This window comes from Lissotriton vulgaris, chromosome 2_1 (assembly GCF_964263255.1).
Source record: "Lissotriton vulgaris chromosome 2_1, aLisVul1.2, whole genome shotgun sequence".
Taxonomy (NCBI): Eukaryota; Metazoa; Chordata; class Amphibia; order Caudata; family Salamandridae; genus Lissotriton; species Lissotriton vulgaris.
In genome coordinates this window covers 698,451,030-698,478,834 of record NC_141687.1, presented here as the reverse complement: position 1 = coordinate 698,478,834, position 27,805 = coordinate 698,451,030, and positions in this window count along the sequence as shown.

Sequence of the window (27,805 nt, the reverse complement as noted above, 5' to 3'; positions counted from 1 at the left end):
TGTGGAGGACAGTGATGCCCCATCACAGAAGTGGCCGGCCCCAAAAGAAGCACACAAGCATTGCGCGCCACCCCAACAAGTTGCCTAGACATTCACTGGAGAAAGACTATTGCACATCACCAAGGGCCCCCCAAGAAGCCCGAAGCTTTTGCATCCCAGGCCAAGGCCGACCAAACTCAAGCAGCAACACCAAAGACAGCTCCGCTAGCAAGAGTGGATGACCAGCCAGGCAGCAACGTCTCAAAGGAGCTGTCCCCATGCCAACAGCACAAGAAAGACCGGTGCAGAGCACGCACCACAAGTGGCTGCCCAATGCCACCTCCGTAGCAGGGATCGCGTCATTTGCTCTTCCCGGTGTACAGACACCACCGCAAACTACACCACAGGCACACCAAGAGCCAGAAGAGGGAGCCGGAAGCACGCAGAAGGCCGCACCAGCGAACCTGACAGCACGGGCAGGTGCCCAGGAGATAAAGACATATCTGCCAAGGAACACTGCTGAACGCAGCACAGACGGCATCTACATCTCTACTGCACCAGCAAAGCCCCGCAGTGGGCCGAAGACAACAGAGTGTCCTCCCTCACACTGCCTCAAGATGGAGTCGGCGGTTGTAGGAGAGTAGGGTCTGCAATCCTATGATCACCCAGATTTTTTGCTTTTGTTTCACTGGTTTACGACTTTCTCTGGCTGTGGGCCTGCCAATCAGACCCACAGCCTGGCTGTTCTCTCTCTAAATTACAACGTGTACCCTAGGTGCATTTACCAATTGGTACTGGGCCACCTTATCAGACCCTGTAACTCAGGGCATAGGTGTACCCAGGGCCTACCAGGGGCTGAAGCATGTATTATGCCACCCCTGGCTGGCCTCCTAAATTTGACACAACTGGCTGCATGACAGCTGGGGCAAAGTCGTGTAATCACCCTTTGCTGTAGATATAGTATACCTATATCTAACCCTAAAATGGACACACAGATTCCTATCAGTCACTCCTATGGCAGGCTTTAACAATCCTGAAGGCAGAGTGCTTGGAATCGTGTGAGATGGTGCTCTGGCATGAGCTGAGCCTGTCTGCAGCTTGCGGAACCAAGTCCTAATAGCTGTTCCATGATATCGCATACCATATACTCTTAAGTGCATTATAATCCTCGCGGTTAAATGCTATCTTTGGTATTGCTTTATCAAAACATGTCGAGTAAGGTGTCATACGAATTGGAATACTAACCCCAAGCCAATTCTGGCGACGGGGTTAGCATTCCACCCTTCTAGAGGGACACGACATGTAGGTAACTGTGAACCCCGGTTAAAGTTAACTAAAGCCTCAGCTCCACAAAATGGATGCTGCCACCACAGACACGAGTCTGACCCCCTGCAGCTGGGAGTCCTTCCAGCGAGGGGAGCCTGGACAAAGGGTTTCCTGTCGAGGGCGGTGCTAGCACCGTCCCAGACAGGGTTTTGTGTATCCTGGGTAGGCAGGGCTTTACAGGAAGGTGACTGCTGAGTGACACCCCGGTGCTCACTACGCATAGGCCGGTCAGAACCAGTTCCAGGGGCACACCAGCCCCTGGCCTGGGGAAAGTCCGGCATGGGAGAGGGGTGTAACCACCCCCCTCCTAGTCCCACCCATAGGCAGGACCTAGTCACCGGGTCAGCCCCCTTTTTTTAGTATAAAGATAGGAGCGGGCCCCCTGTTCAAATTAGATCATCTTTGGAATCAAGACACGACTTTCTGCGAAAGGACATCAAGATTTCTTCTTCAAGATTCTCCCTTGTGGCTAAGGAGTAGTCACCCTGCATCCGCAGGCACCATCCTAAGAACACTGCGGTCTGCTGCAAGTCCTTCCTCCGGAATCCGACGACCCAGCTCGACGAGACCCGGCTTCCCTGGCACCTCTGACCTCTACTCACCTCTAGAGCCAAGCTGAGAACTGTGAGCGCGACGAGACCTCGAGGGACCGACGATCGCCAAGACTGCACGACTTCTTTGCAACAAGCCCACCGAGTCTTCCACTGGTGAGTGCTTTGGGGTCCGAGAAGCCCCAACCCTGAGCAGCTCCAGCACCGAAGATCAGCCCTCCAGCATCTCCACGATCTGCGTGGGGCCCTTCTGCTTTTGCCTGCTCACCGCGTTGTTTGGCTACTAGCCGGCTGGCTTGTGGCCTTCCTAACGACGCCCGACGACATCACTGCTGCTGGTCTGGTTGCTCCAGACTGGCCCTTGCTTCCTTCTTCAAGAGAGGCACCACGGACCCTCCTGGTCCATTCCAGACGCCATTTTGAGTCCACCGCGTGGGCTTGAATTTGCCAAGGCTTTGTTGCCCAATCCTGGGTCCAGCGACGCCGACAGCTTCATCCATCGTGGGACAGCTCGCTCCTCCATCCTGGTCGCCGACAACGCCTCCTGGTCCGTGAGATCTGCGAGCACAGCGTCACCCACTCACCTAGTCGAGGTGACTACCATCCGGTGCCCTCCTGGTGCCACCTGACTACTGGCTAGTAGTCACGAACTTGGTCCCCTCTGCTTTCAGGTGTCATCTGTCTTCAAGATCGTGGCTTGGATCACTTCGAACTCTCTTCACTGGTCGCCTGCCAGCATCTTTCTTCCAGGCTCCTGGTCCGTCTACGAGGATTCCCGACGTCTTTTGAGACATATGCAGCTGCAGCCCCTGGGCTAGGTAACTCCGGCATTTCGGTGCCCCAGCATAGCCTCACTATCCAAGGGTCAGGATCCACTTTCGTTTTCCTCCTACCAGGTCGGGTTCGCCCGAGAACACTAACTTTCTGAAATCTAGCTACCATAGACTTTGTCCCGCATCCCGCGTGAGAGTGCACACTCTGCACCCGAGTCCCCTAGGCCTCCTAGAAGTAATCTGAAGATTCTATAGTCAAGACCTAGCGATTCCAAAGCCTATTAGTACTGTACTTACCTGCTAGTAATTTCGCATTCCACTTTTAGAGTATATGGTTTTCCGTGCCCCTCGGGCATTTGTATATACTGTGCTAACTTAAGTATTTTCGTAAGAGTTTTGTTTTGTGCTTAGTACCCTGTCCTCATAAAGAGTACAGGGCTGTTGTGATTTTAATAAATACACTGTTTATTTTCATAACACTTGTGTGGTGTCCTTTCACTGGGTGTTCAAGGGGTACATGTGCGGTATGACAGCTGGCTTAACACGCCCTCTCGTGTCTTTAGCCTTAGACTGCTCGTATCCATGCTACTAGGATAGCTGGTCTATAAGGTTGACTTACAACCAATCATCAATAAGGGTTGTTTGGACTGATACAAAGTGCTCACTAGAATAGTGAACAATATATATCAGGCCAACTTCTCACATTGGTGAGCAGCGGTTGGGATTTGAGCTTGCTGTTGTTCTACCACACGTATCCAAAGAATATCTTGTTGAAAGATCACATAAGTACTGTTAGGTACATATAACTTAGCTTAGAATACTCGGAGTTCTACTGAACCAGCTGTTGCAGCTCCTCAAGGCTTAGCACACCTTGGCTGCAACTCTTAAAACAGGGGTCTAACCCCACAATCCCATTTCTGATTGGTCTCTTAGAGACTTCTGATGCTAGAAAGGCTGAGAAACTTCTTAGCTCTTCTCATCCAGAAGGGGACATGCCAGCCCTAGAAGGAACCAGGAGTGACCCAGATCTCATCCATCTCTCAGGTGAGGAGGATGATGATCAGGAGACATCTGGGGATGAGGCAGACAAAGGTCCAGAAGTAGTTAGTCAGCTAACTAGGGACAACTTAAGCAGGCATGAGAGTGACACTAGGAGAGCCCTAGGACCTCTCTCAGGCCAGCTTAACATTGGGAATGGACGAGTTAGGTCTCTCTCAAGAGGCTCTAACAGATCCATTCGAACCAATGGCTCTCAGGCCTCTGCTCTGAGGAGGATGACCTCCCCTCAGAGGAGAGTTTATGAAGCCAAGGAAAGGGAAGTCAATCTGAGGATTGCCAGGGAAGAACTTGCTCTGGCCAAAGAGAGACTTGCCTTTGCTAGAGAGCAGGAATTGAGTGGGTCAAAACCCACTGGTGGCAGCATTATACCTAGCAATAGGGAAAGGAGTTTTGATACAAAACACCTGAATAAGATAGTGCCCCCCTTTAAGCAAGGGGATGACATCCACAAATGGATTACTGCTTTGGAGAGGGCCTGCACTGTGCAAGGTGTTCCCCAGAGTCAGTGGGCAGCTATCTTGTGGCTCTCCTTTGAAGGTAAAGGTAGAGATAAGCTCCTCACTACAAGGGTGGAGGATGCTAACAATTACCAAGTCTTGAAAAATACACTGGTTGATGGGTTTGGCCTAACCACTGAGCAGTACAGGGTGCTGTTCAGGGATACCCAGAAAACTCAGTCTCAAGATTGGTCTGACTTTGTAGATTGTGCCACTAAGGCTTTCGAGGGCTGGTTGCTGGGCAGTAAGGTTACTGATTTTACAGGATTGTACAATTTGATGATGAGAGAACAAATTTTAAACAATTGTCAGAACCAGTTGTTGCATCAGCATCTTGTTGACTCAGATCTGACCTCTCCCCAAGAATTGGGAATGAAGGCAGACAGATGGGTCAGAACAAGAGTTAAGCAGAACCAGGGCCAGAATCAAGGTGGTCCGAAGAAAGCAGACCAGAAGGGTAAAGATTCTAAAGGGGAACAAAATGACCAGAAGTCTTCGACAGGTCCCCAACAACCCAAAGAGGGTGGGGGTCAGGCTCCCCAGAAAAAGAAAGAAGGCCAGTCCAAAAGGTGGTGCCAATACTGCAAAAGTAAAACTCACTGGTTTAGTGAGTGCACCAAGAAAGGAGGAGGGCAGACTCCTGCCACTGCAGCCCCTAAGGCACCTGTGCCCCCTAGTAGTCAGCAGTGGTAGTGCACCTCCCAAGGGTTTAGTTGGGTTAACCTTGGGTTCTGAGGGGTATGACAACTTAGTTGGCACAGTCACTCAGGCTGTCCTTGTCTGTACAGGGGATGCAGATGCAACCCCTGATGTCAGTCCCAATACTTTGGGCAAATACAGACAGACACCTTTAATAAATGGAAGAATGGCTCAGGCCTATAGGGACACTTGTGCCAGTGTCACAATGGTGACACCTAACTTTGTGGACCCTGGATAGATCATGCCAGGTACAGATTTCCTGGTGACCAATGCATGCAATGTCACTACCAGTCATAGTATGGCAATTGTTGCTTTCTCCTGGGGAGGGGTAACCGGCCAAAAGAAGGTTGTTGTTAGCTCAGACCTCCCAGTAGATTGTTTGTTGGGCAATGATTTGGAGTCATCACAATGGTCAGAAGTGGAGCAGAGGACTCACATGGAGATGTTAGGTTTGCCAGCACATGTGTTTGCTGTGACTAGGTCACAGGCCAGAAGATGCCCCACTGAACAGGTGCTGGATCCTGGAACAATGGACCAGACACCTTCCAAGAAGAAGAGCAGTAGGGTTAAGGCATTGCCTTCCCCCTTGCCCCAGGTTGTGGATCAAGTCTCAGAGGAGGCTGACCTACATGAATTGAGGGAAACTGAGCCTAAAGAGTTCGAACTTGATCAAGTTGAATTTCTGGGTTCAGGTGGCCCCTCAAGGGAAGACCTGGGGAAGGAACAGTTAGACTGCCCTTCCCTTGAACCCCTCAGACAGCAGGCTGCTGCTGAGGCTGCTGGGAACGCCACAGGTACCCACAAGGTATACTGGGATGATGGACTCCTGTACACTGAGGCAAGAGACCCCAAGCCTGGCATGACCAGGAGGCTGGTTGTACCCTTGACTCAGAGAGGTTTCCTTCTCACCTTGGCCCATGAGATTCCCTTAGCAGGTCACTTAGGCCAGACAAAGACTTGGGACAGGCTTGTCTCACACTTTCACTGGCCTCACATGAATGAGGATACCAAGGAGTTTTGTCGCTCCTGTGTCACTTGCCAAGCCAGTGGTAAGTCAGGTGGCACAACAAAGGCCCCCCTTATACCAATGCCTGTGGTGGGGGTGCCCTTTGAAAGAGTGGGGATTGACATTGTTGGTCCAATGGAACCCCAGACAGCATCAGGGCACAAGTTTATACTGGTGGTAGTGGATCATGCCACCAGGTATCCTGAAGCTATTCCAATTAGGACCACTACAGCACCTGTAGTGGCAAGGGCCCTAGTTGGAGTGTTCTCCAGAGTGGGCTTCCCTAAGGAGGTTGTCTCTGACAGAGGTGCAAACTTCATGTCAAGCTACTTAACTGCTATGTGGAAGGAATGTGGTGTCAACTACAAGTTCACCACACCCTATCATCCACAATGCAATGGGCTTGTTGAAAGGTTCAACAGGACCCTAAAAGGGATGATTCATGGACTACCTGAAAAGCTCAGGCGTAGATGGGATGTCCTGATACCCTGCCTTCTGTTTGCTTACAGAGAGGTCCCACAAAAGGGGGTTGGCTACAGCCCTTTTGAACTTTTGTATGGGCATCCTGTGAGAGGCCCCCTGTGTTTGGTGAAGGAAGGATGGGAGAGACCTCTCAAAAAGCCTGCAACCAACATAGTGGACTATGCACTTGGTCTCCGCTCCAGGATGGCTGAGTATATGGAGAAGGCATCTGAAAACCTTAAGGCCAGTCAAGAACTTCAAAAGCTTGGCATGACCAAAAGGCTGTCCTGACTGTTTACCAGCCTGGACAGAAGGTGTGGGTGTTGGAGCCAGTGGCCCCAGCAGCACTCAAAGACAAATGGTCTGGGCCCCACACAATTCTTGAGCAAAAGGGAGAGGTCACCTACCTGGTGGACCTTGGAACTCCCAGGAGCCCCCACAGGGTACTCCATGTCAACAGGCTCAAAGCATATGTCGACAGGAAGGACATGAGCTTGCTCATGGCCATTGATGAGGGACAGGAGGAAGAGAGTGACCCTCTCCCAGACCTGCTCACTCAGAATCCTGATGATGGGTCAGTAGATGGTGTTGTCTTTTGTGGCAGCCTCTCTGAACATCAACAGAAAGACTGTAAACAGGTTCTTCAGTCTTTCAGACATATGTTCTCTCTAACACCCAGTCAGACCAATTGGTGTACCCATGAGGTTGACACTGGTGACAGCTTGCCAGTTAAGAGTAAAATCTACAGGCAGCCTGATCATGTTAGAGACTGCATAAAAACTGAAGTGCAGAAAAAGTTGGAGTTGGGAGTCATTGAACCCTCAGATAGCCCATGGGCTAGTCCAGTAGTTCTAGTGCCAAAACCTCACACCCAGGATGGTAAGAGAGAGATGAGGTTCTGCGTAGACTACAGGGGTCTCAATGCAGTCACTAAGACTGATGCCCACCCAATACCAAGGGCAGATGAGCTTATAGATAGATTGGCTTCTGCCAACTACTTAAGCACATTTGACCTGACAGCTGGGTATTGGCAAATCAGGTTAGCTTGAGGTTCCGTGACAATTGTAAGTGGTGTTTCTGACTCGTACGAATATGGTCGAGTCTAGTATCTATGAACCGCAAATGACGAGTTTAGCAAGTGTGCGCAGTTTCGCTGTGCTAACTTAAACCGTTCGTTTGTAACGTGGGCTTTTCATCTGTACCCACGGGTTCCATCTTAGATACGGCATCCATTTTGTCTCTTGCCCTCAAGTAGTCAGCGAACGGACGCTGTCCGCTTCGCGACCCTGGGACTCCCAAGATATTTGCGGAAGACACATGTCCTTTGAAAGTGTCTTTATGACAAGGGGGTTGCTACTGTAAGGCAGGTGGCGCCGCTCGAGGCTCATCTTGCCGCACGGACTTATTGTCTCAGCCGTGCATCTCATTAGGCACGTCCCTTTGATGCCTGTATCTCGTGTTTCCCGACACCTCCCCTTTTACACCCTTTCCGATCTCCCCACTGTCTCCGTCTTCCTCTGCACCTGTCTTCGTTCCTGTTTCGATCTACTTGATTGCTGATTGGAATTTGCTAATGGTGGGAAGATGGGTTTTTACAGTTGGGAACCGCCAAATGTTTCCGCACTTATGTTCCGGACCTTATGTGTTTCAAAGCGACCAAAGCGACCCCTCCGGGAGCTAGATGTGGGAACTGAGTTGTAAACCTTTGTGTTCAATGTTAGCCTATGGGTAAAAACTGTATAAAAGGAGCGATCCACATAACTAATTTGAAGCAGTCTCCCCGAACTACACTCGATGTACTTCCTGTGATTTCTGTGTTCCCTGCAGTAAATAAACCTTGACTCTTTGACGCCGAAGGAAGTGTCCCGTGTCTCTGTGACTTGTACGCCGGAACAGGTTACCCACGAAGGTTTCAGGTGTTGTGCCCTGGCACCGCTGGGTCCAAAAGAACCCAGTCCTTCAGTTGGCGCCCAACGTGGGGCTGCATCAGTGGTACCGGTCCAAGCCCGACGATCGTGAGGAACTTCGTGTGAAATCTCCGAGGGAAGGTGCACCCCGCTTCATCGATCCTGTTGTCGAAATAAGTGGCCCGAAGACTTTTCCCGCGAAGATTCCCGCCTCCTGACGGCTGCGACGGACTGCTGCCCTGACTGTAGACCTGTTTTGGCGCCTGGCGTAGACCTTGGTATAGCGAGACGATAGACGGGCCTTCCTGAGGACGCCATTGATCTTTGAGTTAAGTATTTGTGGGTCGCTCCCAGAATCCTTGGTTGTAAACACTTTAGCGAGTGTTTTTGTTGTAGACACTTCAGCGAGTGTCTTTGTTGTAAACACTAGTGGCTTTTGTTGTACACGCTGTGTGAGTGTTTTTGTCGGTGACACTTTGCTAGCGTACTTTGTTGTTGTATTTGTTTGACGACTGCAGCCGCCAAAGACCGAGGGTTTTGTTCTTGCTGGGACTTGGTAAATCCCGTAACCCTTGAAGTTTGTGAAACTCGGCTAGTGTGCAAGATGCCTGGTCGTAGTACTTTGTTCAGTTGTTGTAGACCTTGTGGTGCGGATTCCCTACTGGAGGACTCGTGTCCGATACCTCCGGTTGGAACTCCTACTTATGACTTATATAGCAAACATGGGCTAGGCCCGATTGCTTTTAACGATTATTGGATAAAATATACAAAGAAAGACGGCGATCTTCGTTGGCCACCTCACGGTAGCTTCGAAGCGTCGATCTTAGATAATTTGGAAATTAAATTGTTCGAACGTAAATCTAGGCCGGCCATGTTTGATGCTTTTCGGTTGTGGCGCAAAGAAGCCCGACAGAAAGAGATCAGACAGAATAAACGTAGTGAGCGAGATAATGTTGCTACCATTGTGAAGAAGGCTGAGCAGTTTCAGCGTGATAAGGAGGATAAGGATAAGGAAGTGTTTGAGAGGTTGCAACGTATGACCATAGATAAATGTTATCCTGTTTTGCCTACGGAGTCGGATAAGAAGGAAGAGGCAGTTGAGGATCCTTTAATGTCCTATCTTATGAAGTCACCACCTCCGTACGTACAGGGTGCCGCAGCTCCTGTGGTCCCTGCCGTACCTGTTTTTCCACCTGTTATTCCTCCACCCGTTCCTCAACCTGCACCCGCTCTTCCGACCGTTCCTGCTCCTGTGCCTGTTTCTATTCCTACTGCTCCTCCGCTTCCACATACTCCTACTCACGCTACTGCTCCTGTGTTGTTAACCCCTGTTGTTGCTAACGCTTCTATTCCTCCTCTTGTTAGTCCTGTGTCTTACTCTTGTCCCTCTACTCGTAATCGTAGTTCTCCCATTGCGACAAATTTTTTCCAGTCGCTCGGACCTGTCTTTGGGTCCGCTGGTTCTGATGGTCCTCAGAGACGTAGTCAGCTTCCCGGTAATAGGGAACGCGCTGCGCTATATAATATGGCGATGGGTTGGATGGACAATCCGCAAAGAAATCCACCCCGAGTCGTTCTTGATACGTTTAGTCAATTCAATATACCGACTCAGAGATATGTGTTTGACGAAATGTGTAAACTCCTACATGATCAGATAGCGGCTGTTGCGCCTGACGAGGTGCTGACCGCCCTGTCTAATCTTCGGCTTCAGTTCGCAACTGGACTGATAGTCGATACTAATGTCCGACGAGCTATTGAGCAGTTGCTGTCTTATCGCCTTGCTCCTATTCCTCGCGCACTGTTTGTTGAGGATCTTGAACGCCAACAAGCTGAGTCTAACCAATACCCTATGCGTGAAGTTCCGCCGGTTTGGGTACCCGCTGATAATACTAATGCTAACGCTCCAGTAGCGGCACATTTCCAGAGAGTATGGATACATCTCCCATGGAAACGATCGGAAGTGCTTCAGGTGAAACAATCTTTGCCCGATCCTCGTAAAAATCCAGCTGGGTATTATAAGGAATTATCGCAGCTCGTAGATGCTACGGTAATGAATCTTGCCGATATTGACATGTTGTTTGGCAACGTCGTACCGCAACCGGTATGGGCTAAGATTCGTCATCAAGATCACACAAATGAATTAGGTGGTGATTGGGCTGCCATTACAGCGGCAGACGCTGGACAAGTGGCTGCTGCTAAACCCGATCAGTTGATTGCACTTCTTCCCCAGCGAATCATTACATTAATGAAAACGCTTATGCCAGCTATGAGGGTAAATTGGGACAAGTTGTCAGCCTGTAAGCAAAAGAAAGATGAGAGTGTTTCAGACTTCTTTACGAGGTTTGAGGAAACATTTGTTGATCATAGTGGACAGGATATGGGTACTGAGGGTGGACAACGGCTGTTTGTGGATAAATTTGTATCGAACTTATTGCCCGATTTGTGCAATAAATTAAAGAATTCAGAAAGTGCATGGGCCGTTTCTACCTCAGCTCAGATTCTGGCTACGGCACAATATTATGAAAATAGAGAGAAAGAAGAAAATGATCGAGCTGATAAGAAGACAAAAGAGCTGAAAACTAAAGTGTTGTTACAACAAGCATATCCGCCGCGTTCTAATCAGAATGCGTCTCAGCAGAATAGATCACAGTTGCAATCGAATCGATCGCAGTCGCGTAATGATTCCTCTTTCAACAGATCTTCGTTGGGGTACAATCAATGTGCCTATTGTAGACAGGAGGGACACATTAAATTTGATTGTCCTGCTTTAAATGATCGTAATAGTGGTAATTCGTCTAGAGGAGGCCGTGGTGGTTCACAGAATGCATCACGTGGTAGAGGTCGTGGTGCTCAGAACGACCGCTCTGACAACTCATCAAATTCTAATAACTGTTTCGACCAACGTGGATCATCGCAAGGACGATCTGCGCAGTACAATGTAGACGATTATTACGTTGATCAGGGAACTGACGACAGTAATTACTAGGACAGCCGAAGACAAGGAGAGGGAGTGGTATCAGTTCCGGTTGATCAGAGAGGGCCTTACGTCGCAGTTGCTACATCGGGCGTCGTTGAGCCTTTTCTGTTGGACACTGGTGCAGCGAAAAGTTCCATTATGCATTCGAAACTCCCTGGCGCACCTTTGTCTGGCTTAACAAATGTATCCGTTGGATTCTCTGGCGCCCCCGTTAGCAATCCAGTTTCACGCCCTTTGCCCCTTAAAATTGGGCCACGTGAGCTCGAAGCTCCGTTGATTTTGACCACTGGTTGTGGCGAAAATCTTTTGGGTCTGGATTTGCTTAAACGCTTGTATGCAACTTTGTATTGTTCTCCTGCGGGTGTAAAGCTTACGTTTGGGGAGAAAGTAGTCTCTCCCATGTATTTGTCTCTCGACAAGCTTCCACCGGAATTGGATTCTCTTCCTGCGTCTTTGTGGGCGACGGGTCCAAATGATGTGGGCCTACTTGATATCTCCCCTTATGTTGTTCAGTTGAAATCAAATGTACGATTGCCACGTATTCCCCAATACCGTATCTCCCTTGATGGTGAACGAGCTTTGTTAGCGATCATCTATGATTTGATCGAGAAAGATGTTATTGAGGAGACTCGGGGAAACGTGTGCAATAGCCCTGTACTGCCCATTCTTAAACGTACTGATCCTACCAAACCGCCTGTTTATCGTTTTGTTATCGATTTACGGGAGGTGAATAAAATTGTGGTCCCTCAATTCCCTGTTGTGCCTGACATCACGGCGCTACTGACTCTGATTCCAGCTACTGCATCATGGTTTTCGGTGATTGACTTGAAAAATGCCTTTTTCAGTATCCCGATCGCCGAAGAGAGCAGGGACCTTTTCGGTTTCTCTCTTGGTGGACGTAGCTTCCGGTTCAAACGCGCTCCTCAAGGCTACTGTGAAAGTCCGTCGATTTACAGTCAAGCCTTGAAGGGACAACTGGATGCGTTTCGGTTGCCGGTTGGTGCGGCCTTAATTCAATATGTCGACGACTTATTGGTGGCTGCTGATACTCAGGACATTTGCAAAATTGCTACGGTGTCGTTGCTGCAACATCTCTGTGAGTTAAATCACAAGGTGTCACCTTCTAAACTCCAATATTGTTGTCAAGAAGTAACCTATCTAGGTCACTTATTGTCAAAGGAGGGAAGGAGATTGACCCCAGAGAGAATTGCAGCGATTGCGCGAATGGCTGTGCCAAAAACCCAAAGAGACGTGCGTGCCTTTCTAGGTATCACGTCGTACTGTAGGCAGTGGATTCCAAATTTTTCATTGCTAGCGAAACCATTGGTGGCTCTTACGTGCAAGGATGTTTCAACTCCTTTACCATGGACGGAAGAATGTCAGAACAGTTTTTCTGAATTACGTGATTCACTGTGTTCGGCTCCTGTGTTAGGTACCCCTGACTACAGTAAGCCGTTCACGTTATATGTTCACGAGAGAGAAGGCTGTGCGTTGAGTGTCTTAACGCAACCTTTTGGTGGTAAGCAACGTCCATGTGCATATTTTTCCTCGACCTTAGACCCAGTAGCTAGAGCATTGCCGAGTTGTTTGAGAGCAACTGCGGCAGCTGCGGTCTCCATCCGACAATCAGCAGGATTGGTCATGGATAATATGCTTACGGTGATGGTTCCGCATGCAGTCGACACTCTTTTGAATCGAACGAAAACTCAGCACTTGACGAGTGCGAGGTTGTCTGGGTACGAATTGACGCTCTTGGCAAGCCACATTCAAATAAAACGTTGTAATGTCCTAAATCCGGCAACTTTGTTACCGATTAGTTCAAAGTCAGATCAAGTAACAGAACATGACTGCTACTTGCGTACAGAAGAGGAAACAAAAGGTCGAGTGGACCTTAAAAACACCCCATTGGAAGACCCTGACGGCACTTTGTATGTGGATGGGTCATGTTTTAAATTGCCGAATGGTGATGTGACTACTGCTTATGCTGTTGTGACGTTGAATACTGTTGTTGAGACTGCGAGATTGAATCAGAATTCTGCCCAAGCTGCAGAGCTGATTGCTCTTACTAGAGCATGTGTATTAGCGAAAGGGAAACGCGTGAATGTGTACACGATAGCCAGTATGCTTTCGGTGTAGCGCATAGCTTTGGACGATTGTGGCGAGAGCGTGGTTTCTTGACGTCACACGGCACGAAAATACAGCATGGCCAGCTTGTGAATGATCTTTTGGATGCATTGACTTTGCCTGCTCAAGTTGCGATTGTTAAGTGTAGTGCGCATCGTAAAGTGACGGATGATGTTGGTCGTGGTAACGCGTTTGCAGATGAGATTGCTAAGGAGACTGCCCGGAACCTTAGCACTCGAATGTATGTGACGAGTTCGGTTAGGTGGCCTACAGAATCGAGTATGTGTGAGAATACTATAGAGAGCGTGAAAGCAATTCAGAATGAGGCCACCGATACGGAAAAGACGAAGTGGAAAGAAAGTACGGGAAAGTTGGATGTGAATGGTTGTTGGATTGATTTGTCGGATCAGAAAAGATGGATGTTGCCTGATGCGTATGTGCTGGCCGTTGTGACAATGGCACATGGGTTAGCACATATCAGCGCGAAAGGCATTTGCAAGTTGTTGTCGCCTGTATGGAAGAATGATGGCATTACAAAGTGTGCTGAACGTCTGGTGAAGAATTGTATGGTGTGTATAATGTACAATCCTGGCAAAGGAACCCCAACTCCCCCTGGCAGTTTTGCTCCTCCTTCGTATCCCTTTGAGGTGATTCAATTGGACTTCATCCATATGGAGCGATGCAATAACTTGAAATACGTTTTGGTTGTGGTTTGCGCATTCTCCCGATGGATCGAGGCCTATCCCCTCAAAGACAATACTGCTTTGTCTACTGCGAAAATCCTACTGAAGGAATACTTTCCCCGGTATGGAATGCCTAGAGTCGTGTGGTCAGATAACGGAAGTGAGTTTGTCGGAAGTGTGATGAAGAATGTGTGTAAGGGCCTTGGAATTAATCAGAAATTCCATAGCGCCAATCATCCCCAGTCAGCTGGATTGGTTGAAGGGTACAATGGTACCCTCAAACTAAAGCTAGCGAAGATTCAGGCTACGACTGGACTTTCGTGGCCTGACGCTTTGCCTCTAGCATTACTGTCAACTAGGACGACTGTACACTCCCGAATAGGGCTTAGTCCCTATGAAATAGTGTTCGGCCGTCCTGCGAATGTGTGGGGGGTTCCTAGGCCAGGTATATTCGTTGATCTTGAGTATCCGATGTTGATTGACTACTTACATGACTTGACTGCTAAACTGAGGTTAATTCATCAACAGGTTTACGACGCCTTGCCGACGCAGACGGAGGGTCCAGGCCACCAGCTCCAGCCCGGTGATTGGGTTGTCACCCGTAATTTCTCACGCAAGAAGAATCTGGACCCCCGTTTTGTTGGACCTCACCAGGTGCTCCTGGCCACGAGGACTGCCGTTCGTCTTGAGGGGCGGAAGAATTGGGTACATGCTACCCATTGTAAACGAGTCCCTATTCCTTTACCGGCAGACCCGTGGGTGAGAAAAGGCATTGCGTCAACAGAAGCAGAGACATTGCCGGCGTTTGTACCTTTTAGCGACGCACAGCTTGTTGGTGAACACTCAGCGCAGCAGAAAGCCACTGTTGGAACATTGTCAGCAAAAGACTCAAGACCAAATCAACAAACTGATCAGCAGGACGCTGCCTCTTCAACGGATCCTTTGTTCGACGAGCAGACACGTCCCGGGAAACATCGATATTCTTTGCGTTCTCACACTAAGGACAAATAAAATTTCTTGCTTTGCTGAAATTGATAACTGTAATATCCTCGTTTCCCCTGATCAACTTTGAACATTCGTATCGTTGAAACTTGTTTTGTACATACATCAAGCCTCTTCCTTGTATCTCTTTCCTTCCACAGCTGAATTATTGTGCTAAATAAATACATATTGTGTATTGAGGGCCGTAGGGCCGCGCGCGTACTTCCTTCTGGACAGTAGGTCTTGACGTTAGGTTAGAGGCCGTCGGTTCCTAGGAACTCCTGGGGATTGACTATTGCTGCACAGAACGAAGTGCGTCAAGAAACGTTGCGGACGGTCGTAGGGAAATGGCATTTTCGAAGCTGAATGATGTGGAAGGAGCTCAGGCATATAGAGTCAAACTGCAGAAACTCAGTCGTACTAAATGTTTTGTATTCCAATTGTTTGTATTGTTCTTAACTGCTTCTGCATTCCTGGCGGGTGGGGTGTATTATGCTATGTCTTACTTTTTACTTCCTACCCCTACTCCTACTCCTTACCCTAATCTTACTCTTACTGCTACTACTGCTTCTCCCCATTCCTTTCACATTTTACCGGAACACGAACAGGCTAGGCGTGTAGAATTCCGCAACAATTCCTTTATCCAGCTCCTCCATCAGCATCAGTTAGTGGTTAACACTACTAATTGTTGGGTGTGTGGGTTGATGCCACATACTACGGGTAAGGGAATTCCATATCTGGTGTTACCGTATAGTTCCCAAGGGTCAGCTCGAGCATACCAAACAATGCTTCGAAGCGCACTAGGTTTCCACCCCATTCCAGAACGTTCCCCCAAACCTGGTCCTACCTCGTACCAGTGGGTGTTATCGATGGCAATACAAGATCTGGAAGATGAGATCCATGATGCTTTTCTCATCCCTAAGGAAGAGGTACAAGCCTATAGGGTCCTGAGTAGAGGGGAATATAGTATGTTCGCTAATGAAAAGCAGCTTAAAAGCTCGTGTCCAATATGGGTCGTACCCCACACTGGTAATCTTTGTCTTGTGGGTCGTGGTTCGCAAGCCTCACTTGGAGTAAGTACTTGCATTGACAGTTATGTTCTGCCAATGTCCCCGACCCCTGTGTTTCTGGCTGCCAAGGGTACGTACTTCATCTGTCATGATCGTGCATATACATGGTTGCCCTCAGACTTCATGGGCTCATGTTTTGTTGCAAATCTGTTGCCTCCGACGTTTACTGTAGATGCCGATTACCATAAGACTAGAGTTGTACGAGGCGTAATTAGCGAAGAGGATACTGCCGGTCAAGAGGCAGGAGACTTCTTCAAGGGTTTCCTCCCGTTTTGGGGACCTATGGTTAATAGTAGGAACCTGAGACATTTGACTCGAGTGGTAGAATCGACAGCTAATGTTACTGCCAGTGCCCTTGGTAATATCACCACAGAACTTCAGGCGGAGAGACTTATGACGTTACAAAACCGTATGGTTTTAGATGTCGTCTTGGCAGATCGCGGTGGGGTATGTAAAGTGATCCATTCGAGCTGTTGCATTTTCATACCTGATAATGCTCCTACTGTCTATCAAGCCATCTCGAAGTTGCATAAGATCTCCGAATCCATACACGTGGATGTAGGGGATTGGACGCTACTCGGTTGGTTTTGGGGCCTGATGTCGACCTGGGGTTGGAAGATTCTGATGATCATCGGGGTTGTGGTAGTGTTCCTGTTCACGTGTTGCCTTTGTGTGCAGTGTGGTCCTGCCTTATGTGGCCTCTGTGCTACAACGTGTATGAGACAACCACCTGTTACCAAGGGGACTCGGTCGGACAGAGTAATGCTACAGCGACATCTTGATGGTCTGATGAATATCGAATATGATTCTGACTAGTGCTTGCCTACATGAGGGCAAAAGGAGCGTCTGAGGTTCCGTGACAATTGTAAGTGGTGTTTCTGACTCGTACGAATATGGTCGAGTCTAGTATCTATGAACCGCAAATGACGAGTTTAGCAAGTGTGCGCAGTTTCGCTGTGCTAACTTAAACCGTTCGTTTGTAACGTGGGCTTTTCATCTGTACCCACGGGTTCCATCTTAGATACGGCATCCATTTTGTCTCTTGCCCTCAAGTAGTCAGCGAACGGACGCTGTCCGCTTCGCGACCCTGGGACTCCCAAGATATTTGCGGAAGACACATGTCCTTTGAAAGTGTCTTTATGACAAGGGGGTTGCTACTGTAAGGCAGGTGGCGCCGCTCGAGGCTCATCTTGCCGCACGGACTTATTGTCTCAGCCGTGCATCTCATTAGGCACGTCCCTTTGATGCCTGTATCTCGTGTTTCCCGACACCTCCCCTTTTACACCCTTTCCGATCTCCCCACTGTCTCCGTCTTCCTCTGCACCTGTCTTCGTTCCTGTTTCGATCTACTTGATTGCTGATTGGAATTTGCTAATGGTGGGAAGATGGGTTTTTACAGTTGGGAACCGCCAAATGTTTCCGCACTTATGTTCCGGACCTTATGTGTTTCAAAGCGACCAAAGCGACCCCTCCGGGAGCTAGATGTGGGAACTGAGTTGTAAACCTTTGTGTTCAATGTTAGCCTATGGGTAAAAACTGTATAAAAGGAGCGATCCACATAACTAATTTGAAGCAGTCTCCCCGAACTACACTCGATGTACTTCCTGTGATTTCTGTGTTCCCTGCAGTAAATAAACCTTGACTCTTTGACGCCGAAGGAAGTGTCCCGTGTCTCTGTGACTTGTACGCCGGAACAGGTTACCCACGAAGGTTTCAGGTGTTGTGCCCTGGCACCGCTGGGTCCAAAAGAACCCAGTCCTTCAAGCTGAGGATGCCAAGCCCAAGACAGCATTTTCAACCCCTGGTGGGCATTATCAATTTGTGGTAATGCCCTTTGGTCTGAAAAATGCACCTGCCACCTTCCAAAGGTTGGTGAATCATGTTCTCACTGGGCTGGATGACTTCTGTGCAGCATATCTAGATGATATTGCTGTCTTTAGCTCCACCAGGGTGGATCACCTGGTCCACCTGAGGAAAGTGTTAGAGGCTCTGCAAGCAGCAGGCCTCACTATCAAGGCCACCAAGTGCCAGATAGGGCAGACACAGGTTGTATACCTGGGCCACCTTGTAGGTGGAGGCCAGGTTCAGCCACTGGAGAGCAAAATACAGTCAATCAGGGACTGGGCTCCTCCAACCACCCAGACTCAGGTTCGAGCTTTCTTGGGCCTGACTGGTTACTACAGAAAGTTTGTCAGGAACTATGGATCAATTGTGACTCCATTAAATGAACTGACAAGTAAGAAAATGCCAAAAAAGGTTCAGTGGACAGCAGGCTGTCAAAAAGCATTCGATGACCTAAAGCAGGCCATGTGCACAGCACCTATCCTCAAGAGTCCAGACTACTCCAAACCATTCATTGTCCAAACAGATGCTTCTGAGTTGGGTGTGGGAGCTGTTCTATCGCAACTGAATTTTGATGGTCAAGACCAGCCCATTGCTTTTATAAGCAGAAGGCTGACCCCCAGAGAGAAGAATTGGTCAGCTATTGAGAGGGAGGCCTTTGCTGTGGTTTGGGCCCTGAAGAAGCTGAGGCCATACTTGTTTGGCACTCACTTCAAGATTCAGACCTTCTTGTGGCTAAATCAGATGAAGGGTGAAAACCCCAAACTGCTTAGGTGGTCCATTTCCCTACAGGGGATGGACTTTACAGTGGAACATAGACCTGGTACTGATCATGACAATGCCGATGGGCTCTCCAGATATTTCCACTTAGAACAAGAAGACTCACCTGGTCAAGGTTAACTTATTGTCCCAAAGTTTAGGGGGGGGGGGGTCATGTAGGAGAGTAGGGTCTGCAATCCTATGATCACCCAGATTTTTTCCTTTTGTTTCACTGGTTTACGACTTTCTCTGGCTGTGGGCCTGCCAATCAGACCCACAGCCTGGCTGTTCTCTCTCTAAATTACAACGTGTACCCTAGGTGCATTTACCAATTGGTACTGGCCCACCTTATCAGACCCTGTAACTCAGGGCATAGGTGTACCCAGGGCCTACCAGGGGCTGAAGCATGTATTATGCCACCCCTGGCTGGCCTCCTAAATTTGACACAACTGGCTGCATGACAGCTGGGGCAAAGTCGTGTAATCACCCTTTGCTGTAGATATAGTATACCTATATCTAACCCTAAAATGGACACACAGATTCCTATCAGTCACTCCTATGGCAGGCCTTAACAATCCTGAAGGCAGAGTGCTTGGAATCGTGTGAGATGGTGCTCTGGCATGAGCTGAGCCTGTCTGCAGCTTGCGGAACCAAGTCCTAATAGCTGTTCCATGATATCGCATACCATATACTCTTAAGTGCATTATAATCCTCGCGGTTAAATGCTATCTTTGGTATTGCTTTATCAAAACATGTCGAGTAAGGTGTCATACGAATTGGAATACTAACCCCTCGCCAATTCTGGCGACGGGGTTAGCATTCCACCCTTCTAGAGGAACACGACATGTAGGTAACTGTGAACCCCGGTTAAAGTTAACTAAAGCCTCAGCTCCACAAAATGGATGCTGCCACCACAGACACGAGTCTGACCCCCTGCAGCTGGGAGTCCTTCCAGCGAGGGGAGCCTGGACAAAGGGTTTCCTGTCGAGGGCGGTGCTAGCACCGTCCCAGACAGGGTTTTGTGTATCCTGGGTAGGCAGGGCTTTACAGGAAGGTGACTGCTGAGTGGCACCCCGGTGCTCACTACGCATAGGCCGGTCAGAACCAGTTCCAGGGGCACACCAGCCCCTGGCCTGGGGAAAGTCCGGCATGGGAGAGGGGTGTAACCACCCCCCTCCTAGTCCCACCCATAGGCAGGACCTAGTCACCGGGTCAGCCCCCTTTTTTTAGTATAAAGATAGGAGCGGGCCCCCTGTTCAAATTAGATCATCTTTGGAATCAAGACACGACTTTCTGCGAAAGGACATCAAGATTTCTTCTTCAAGATTCTCCCTTGTGGCTAAGGAGTAGTCACCCTGCATCCGCAGGCACCATCCTAAGAACACTGCGGTCTGCTGCAAGTCCTTCCTCCGGAATCCGACGACCCAGCTCGACGAGACCCGGCTTCCCTGGCACCTCTGACCTCTACTCACCTCTACAGCCAAGCTGAGAACTGTGAGTGTGACGAGACCTCGAGGGACCGACGATCGCCAAGACTGCACGACTTCTTTGCAACAAGCCCACCGAGGCTTCCACTGGTGAGTGCTTTGGGGTCCGAGAAGCCCCAACCCTGAGCAGCTCCAGCACCGAAGATCAGCCCTCCAGCATCTCCACGATCTGCGTGGGGCCCTTCTGCTTTTGCCTGCTCACCGCATTGTTTGGCTACTAGCCGGCTGGCTTGTGGCCTTCCTAACGACGCCCGACGACATCACTGCTGCTGGTCTGGTTGCTCCAGACTGGCCCTTGCTTCCTTCTTCAAGAGAGGCACTCCGGACTCTCCTGGTCCACTCCAGACGCCATTTGAGTCCACCACGTGGGCTTGAATTTGCCAAGGCTTTGTTGCCCAATCCTGGGTCCAGCGACGCCGACAGCTTCATCCATCGTGGGACAGCTCGCTCCTCCATCCTGGTCGCCGACAACGCCTCCTGGTCCGTGAGATCTGCGAGCACAGCGTCACCCACTCACCTAGTCGAGGTGACTACCATCCGGTGCCCTCCTGGTGCCACCTGACTACTGGCTAGTAGTCACGAACTTGGTCCCCTCTGCTTTCAGGTGTCATCTGTCTTCAAGATCCAGGCTTGGATCACTTCGAACTCTCTTCACTGGTCGCCTGCCAGCATCTTTCTTCCAGGCTCCTGGTCCGTCTACGAGATTCCCGACGTCTTTTGAGACATATGCAGCTGCAGCCCCTGGGCTAGGTAACTCCGGCATTTCGGTGCCCCAGCATAGCCTCACTATCCAAGGGTCAGGATCCACTTTCGTTTTCCTCCTACCAGGTCGGGTTCGCCCGAGAACACTAACTTTCTGAAATCTAGCTACCATAGACTTTGTCCCGCATCCCGCGTGAGAGTGCACACTCTGCACCCGAGTCCCCTAGGCCTCCTAGAAGTAATCTGAAGATTCTATAGTCAAGACCTAGCGATTCCAAAGCCTATTAGTACTGTACTTACCTGCTAGTAATTTCGCATTCCACTTTCAGAGTATATGGTTTTCCGTGCCCCTCGGGCATTTGTATATACTGTGCTAACTTAAGTATTTTCGTAAGAGTTTTGTTTTGTGCTTAGTACCCTGTCCTCATAAAGAGTACAGGGCTGTTGTGATTTTAATAAATACACTGTTTATTTTCATAACACTTGTGTGGTGTCCTTTCACTGGGTGTTCAAGGGGTACATGTGTGGTATAACAGCTGGTTTAACACGCCCTCTTGAGTCTTTAGCCTTAGACTGCTCTTATCCATGCTACTAGGATAGCTGGTCTATAAGGTTGACTTACAACCAATCATCAATAAGAGTTGTTTGGACTGATACAAAGTGCTCACTAGAATAGTGAACATTATATATCAGGCCAACTTCTCACAGCGGTTACCCAAGCCAGGCAAGAGAGGAGTCGCACACTCCCCGTGGCAGGCTGCCACAGCAATATGTGCTCCGACCACCGGCGACACATGCAAAGTGACCAGTCCGGACAAGCACGTTGGAGCAAAGGCAGAGGCCGGCGCCATGACAGCGCCGCCTCGAGGTTCAAGCGCAACGCCCTCGAAGAAAGAAGAGAGTAACAGCCCTGTCACCCCGAAGACCGGAGGAACACAGGTGGGCTGAACAGACCAACAAAGGGAGAAGACCGAGGACACACAGCAAGCCAAGAGCACACCCAGACACACCTGACAGCCACCAAGGCGGACTGACGTCCCTGGATACAGCCTCACAGGTGAACCGAACATAAGCCGCAGCAAGCGCAAACTGCGTCTCATTCCAATGCTTCCCCAGGCAACCGTCCATCCCGAGTGTCGGCAGTCTATGTCCAGTGGCATCCTTGCTCCAGATGCCACGGGTGAAGATCAGCACGGATTGTCCGCCCTCACACCGCCTCAAGATGGAGTCAGCAGTGGCCCCAAGACAGGCAAGAGAGGATTTGTACGCTCTACGTGTCAAGCCGCCACCGAAGATCATGCTCAGCCAGGCAGAGACACTGGGCTGCTGCGTCCCTCCTGGCGCCCGACTCTCCCAGTAAGTCACCACCCCCTGTCATCCCGACTCACCACATGGCCCTCAGCACATGCGTCAAGCGCCACTACAAGAGTACCGATTGGACTGGAGTCCTACACCGTTGCCACACCAGCCGACTGAAGAAATCAGAAGCTACCTGTGAACCTGGCCTACACCGGAACTGCAGCAGCGAGTCTGGGCCAAGACTCATCCACCCGTATGGGTTGTGCGTGCGACTAAGTAACGGCTCCTCAGCGGTCCTGCAGCTGCCCCCAGTCGGCACACAAGCGGCTCTCCTGTAGTCCTCCAGCAACCCCGACAACGGGCCTCGGCAGGCGGGAGAGGGAGAAGAGACATTGCCCCGCCAACCGGTTATCGGTTACAGCCAAGCGGTTCAACAGACGCATTTTATCAGGCAGCACTACAGTGATCTCTCATATGGGACTTTATCCATATCCAGGACGCATCCCTCTACATTGAACTGTTAGAACTCACCACAGACCCTCACCAACGTAAGCAAGGTGGGAGCCAAGCAAGGCCGCATGTCATCATCAGTGAACGGACAGTATGCAGCGGACGTCTCCCAAGCCAGCAGGTGTATCCTGAACCCTTCATTTTAAACTACGGGTGCCAGTCGAGAAGGTCCTGCTGCCAGCAAAAGTCACCAGCCCATGTCTGACGTTGTCCTGCCATCTGACTCAGAAGACTGATGGACCCTGTGGTATTTAGTTAGCGGTTTTGTTTTGCCCCCACAGGGTGGACTAACATTTTGTTTGTTCATCAATAAAGTTAGGGAGGAATGTAGTGTCCTGCGAGACACGTTCTAGTACCCCCAGCCACTCCCTTGAGGGCTGGACACACTGCACCCACACACCCATCCATCATGGGTATCACGAGTGACGTGGCCCCACCAATAAAAGGGCCCGGGTGCACGTGCTCGTGGCCAGTTATCATACTGAACCATGTGGTGTCCGTGTCAGTGTCCTTCCAACATGTGGGCCTGAGGCCCAACATCACATATATAATTAAGACCAGAGATGTTTCCTCATCACTAAACAATGGGTTGATATTATACCTTAAAGTTTTGGCTATTGTTGGAATAGGATGTGCATTATTAATGAAATCAAAAAGGTTATCATAAAGGGAAAAGGTAGAGATGGGAGACATAAAGGATTGGATATGTGGGGTCTGTTTCCTAGTTTCTTGCATTCGTTTAATGTATTTGAGACATATATGTGCAGGAAATTGGGATATAGGTAAAAATTTGAGGAAACTGCAATACGTTGATTTATTATTAATATTAGTTGTAGTATTAGTAGGTAATATGACAATAATTAAATGATACACCATTCTGCTTTCTCAATAAATAAAAAAATAGTAATTCTGAAACAATTCACAATCATTACACCCACTTCTGCTCAAGTAGTGCGACACAATAAACACCCTAAAATCTACTGTATAGTAAAACACAATGACCCAAAACCAGGATGCTTCAAAACGGGTTGACATATTCTGTAAAACAAAAAATAGTAATTCAGACTAAGCATGTAATTAGGAATAAGTGAACAAACACAGCTTCCGTTTACAATTCATCCCGGAACAAGTGGCATGGCATTCTATACCCTTACCCTTGAGGCCATTGATTGCACCACGTTGTAATTCAGCCACTCAGTCGCAAGGAACATGATTTTGCAACCAATACCATTGGCATTCCATCAATATTAAAACTGACTGAGATGACAGGGGCTGCTTCGCCTTTCAATAGTCAGCGTTTTCACGTGAGCAGACTGCTGTCAATTAAGGTGAAATATTTTTTACTATTCACATAAATCTACCTCACGCTGAGCCAGCAAATTTACCTGTGGGAATCGCAACAAAAAGATATTCACACATGGCTTTTTTCCCTTCAGAATAGATCCATAATGGTGACATTGATTGCATGCATGAAACAAATGTATGGAGCATTTTTATTATACGATCTGTAGCATCATATGTCTGTGTTGCAGGTAGAGTAAGGTATGCCTTCTCTCTCTATCTCCTCATCTAATTCCAAAATGCAACCCCCATGGCCTCAAAAGAGGTACAACAGAACACGCACTCATACACGTACCAACAATGGGCACACTTTTGGCATTATCACGCTTCATATAACTTAATTGTCTGGGGGTACTCAGTAGTCTGCTGACATTGTGTGCAAATTATAGCTGTCCGTTGCATATTGCCCAACAATGCCTTGCGATGAGGCGCACATATATGGCCTTAATCCTGTAGTACAGCCCAAATCTACAGTTTGGGGTGAGTCACACCCCAGAGATCATGGTTTGCACATGCGTGACCAATTGGTGTCCTCACATTTCACCTGATGGCTAGTTTCATTAATAACAGTGGGTGGGCAGTATTGAGTCACTAATAAAGTGAACTAATCCAGGGGGCAACATTTCTCATCTCAAAACACTGCTCTTACACTACTTCGATGCAACAAACTTGCTCCTTAGAATGTACAATTCATCTACACACATCACTCACTTTGTCATGTACATATATTGCTCCAACTTAGGACATTCTCTCCTACTTGTTCTCTTCTTTTAAAGATTCTGACTCCCCATTTGCTATGTGCCAATACGTAAACCTAACATACGTAAATCTAGACCACATGTCTTAGGTTTACTCTTTTATTATTTTATTTTTTTACTCTTTTATTAATACATTTTCCCAGTTCGTGATGACACTGGAATTTGACTAGTGGTACCAATAGGCTGCCACCCATGACCACAGCTATTTTGTCACCTTCTTTTTCCTGTTTCTTTACATGTGTGGCATAGACCCAAGTAGTGGGGGTGGAGTTTTCTACCAGCCACAACAAACAAGAAGTTACTCAGTGTTATGCCTCTAAAGATTCCACCTCCATCATGCTGCTGGATTTGTCAAATGAGCTCTCAAAGTGGCAGAGGACTATGCTCACCGAATTGGGCCACCAATTTTGCCTATGAAGAAGATGTAGATGTCATGGGAGGGGGGCCTTTAACACTAGGCTCAGATATACGAAGAGTCGACATCCAGCTGTTAGATATGCACACCTGGCAATCTGGTACAAGAAAATGAAGAAGTGAACAGGAGAGGAGTTTCCATCCATAAAGCCATGGAGTCCACTAAACATTGAGAGGACATTTGGTACTGGACTCAGGAACGTCTTCCTAACCTCACAAAAGGCACCCTGCATTTTAACCCTCTTCAGAGGAAGGCCCTGAAGAAGACCTTGCCGGACCTCTATGCTTACTGGAGGAACGTCACCAGCAGCCCAATGATGAGTACTCTGCCATTTCAAAATTTAGTTCCTATATTTCAAGTATTTTCATTTGATGTTTTGCTTTTGTTACATGGGAAGCGACCCGTGTAGTCATCAGTTCAAGGTGAAATGCATCATGGGGCTTAATCACGAATGAACAAATAATTTTTATGTGATGCTAATTGTATAATTTGCTGTCACACCTAATGTAATTTCCAAGTCCTCATATAGAAGTACACATGGTGTAGAGATTTAAGGAGGCAGATATCAAACATGAACAGCGCAATTGGTACCACTTGTGACGAAAATGCCGCATAAAAAAAGGTTGCATAAAATTAGTTCCACTGGTACTAAACAATGGTATAATAAAGAATGTCGTAATTGCAAGACCAAACTCCTAGAGGCAATAAAGAGTAATACACCACACGTAATTAGGACCCGAAGGCAAGAATATAGGAGAGTGCAGCGAATGGCTAGAACTGATTGGGATGAGGAATGTTGGGAAAAGATGCTTACAGCTGTTAAATCCAAGGATAATGTGGGTTTCTGGCAATTAGTTGCCAATGAGAATACTGGAGGAAGGTCACCGGATGATGTGTTTATCAATGAGCAAACTTGGGTTGATCATTTCACCCACTTGTATAAAGCCCCTGACATTGATAAACCAGCTGTTGGAAATAGCCCATGGCTGGTGTCATCTACTAATATTGTAGAGTTTAGTCTCGAGGAAACCGAGTTCGCATTAATTGCTGTGAAAAACGGTAAAGCCCCAGGTTTAGATAAAATACCTGGGGACTTATACAAACATGAGACCAGTATTTGGGCGGCATATATATATAAGCTTTTTAATATAATAGTTGCCGGTGGGAATTTACCACACAGTTGGCGGGGAGCAGAAATTATATTAGTTTTTAAAAAGGGGGATCGACATGATCCTTCCAACTATCGTCCCATTTGTCTTTTGGACATCTTACAAAAAATCTTTTCAAGGCATCTTTTAAATCGAATGGAAATTTGGATTGATGAGAATGAGATTCTTACTAAGTTTCAAGCAGGCTTTAGACGGAACATAAGTAAGATAGATCAGGTTTTTAGGTTTTGTTGCATTTGTTGGAAATATGTCTTTCTGTTAAAAGGACATATTTATGTAGCTTTTGTTGATCTTAGGGCAGCTTTTGATTTAGTTTTGCGGGATCGTTTATGGGATTGTTTGTTTGCTTTGGGATTACCTACTTGTATACTCAGCAGATAGTAAGATTGCATGACAATCATTTTGCTAGAGTGCGTTGGGGCCCGAAAGGGGAATTAACAGAACCCATACCTATTAGACGTGGTGTCCGCCAAGGATGTGTGTTGGCTCCTACACTCTTTTCTTTATTTGTCAACGACATCCCAGAAATTTTAGATAGGTGTAGTAATGACTCCCCAAAGCTGAATGGTGTGAGGGTCCCCTCCCTTTTATTTGCGGACGATACAATCCTGATCTCATGGGCCTTCAAACCCTTTTGAACACCTTTAAGACATACTGTGACTCAAAAGGTCTTGAAATAAATGCGAAAAAAACAAATGTATTTCTATAAATCCACATAAAACTTTTAATGGGCAATTCCTTTTAAATAACCAAAGGCTTGAACTGGTCACAAATTTTTCGTATTTGGGTGTTTCCCTAGATTCAAAAACCTCATGGAGTACGCAAATTGAAAAGAGTAAAACTATATATAACCAGAGCTCTTTACCTATTATAAAGCGCCATGGGGCAAGTTTAAGTAAGTCCATTTCACAAGCACTAGAAGTTTACAAATTCAAGGCTCAATCTGGTGCTTTATAAGGAGCAGAAATCTGGGGCATAAAAGCATGTAACATCTTTACGACCTGTGAAAATAACTTTTTTAGAAGGCTATTGAAATTGCCCAAATGTACCCCACTTGTACCAATGTTTTTGGATTTAAACATGAAAAGAACGGATCATATTGCACTACTTAGGCCACTGTTGTTTTGGGTCAGACTCTGGAGTACTCCCGAACTCACAGACTATAGACAAGGTATCATAGAAGTCAAGAGTCTGGATGTTTATAATACAAACCCCTGGCTTAAGCATGTTAATAATTGGTTCCACTGGCGGCCAAGATGGTCGCCCGTGCTCCCGGCTCCGCCGGCTCTCCTCTCCCGTCGCCTGATTTCATCGCCCACCCCACACAGCTCCGGCGCTCCAGTGTGTCGGAAGGGGCGCTGAGCAGATGCGTCCGACCCCGAGCGATTTCCGTGCCCTGGAAGCGGAGTTACGGACCTCCGTGATTTTG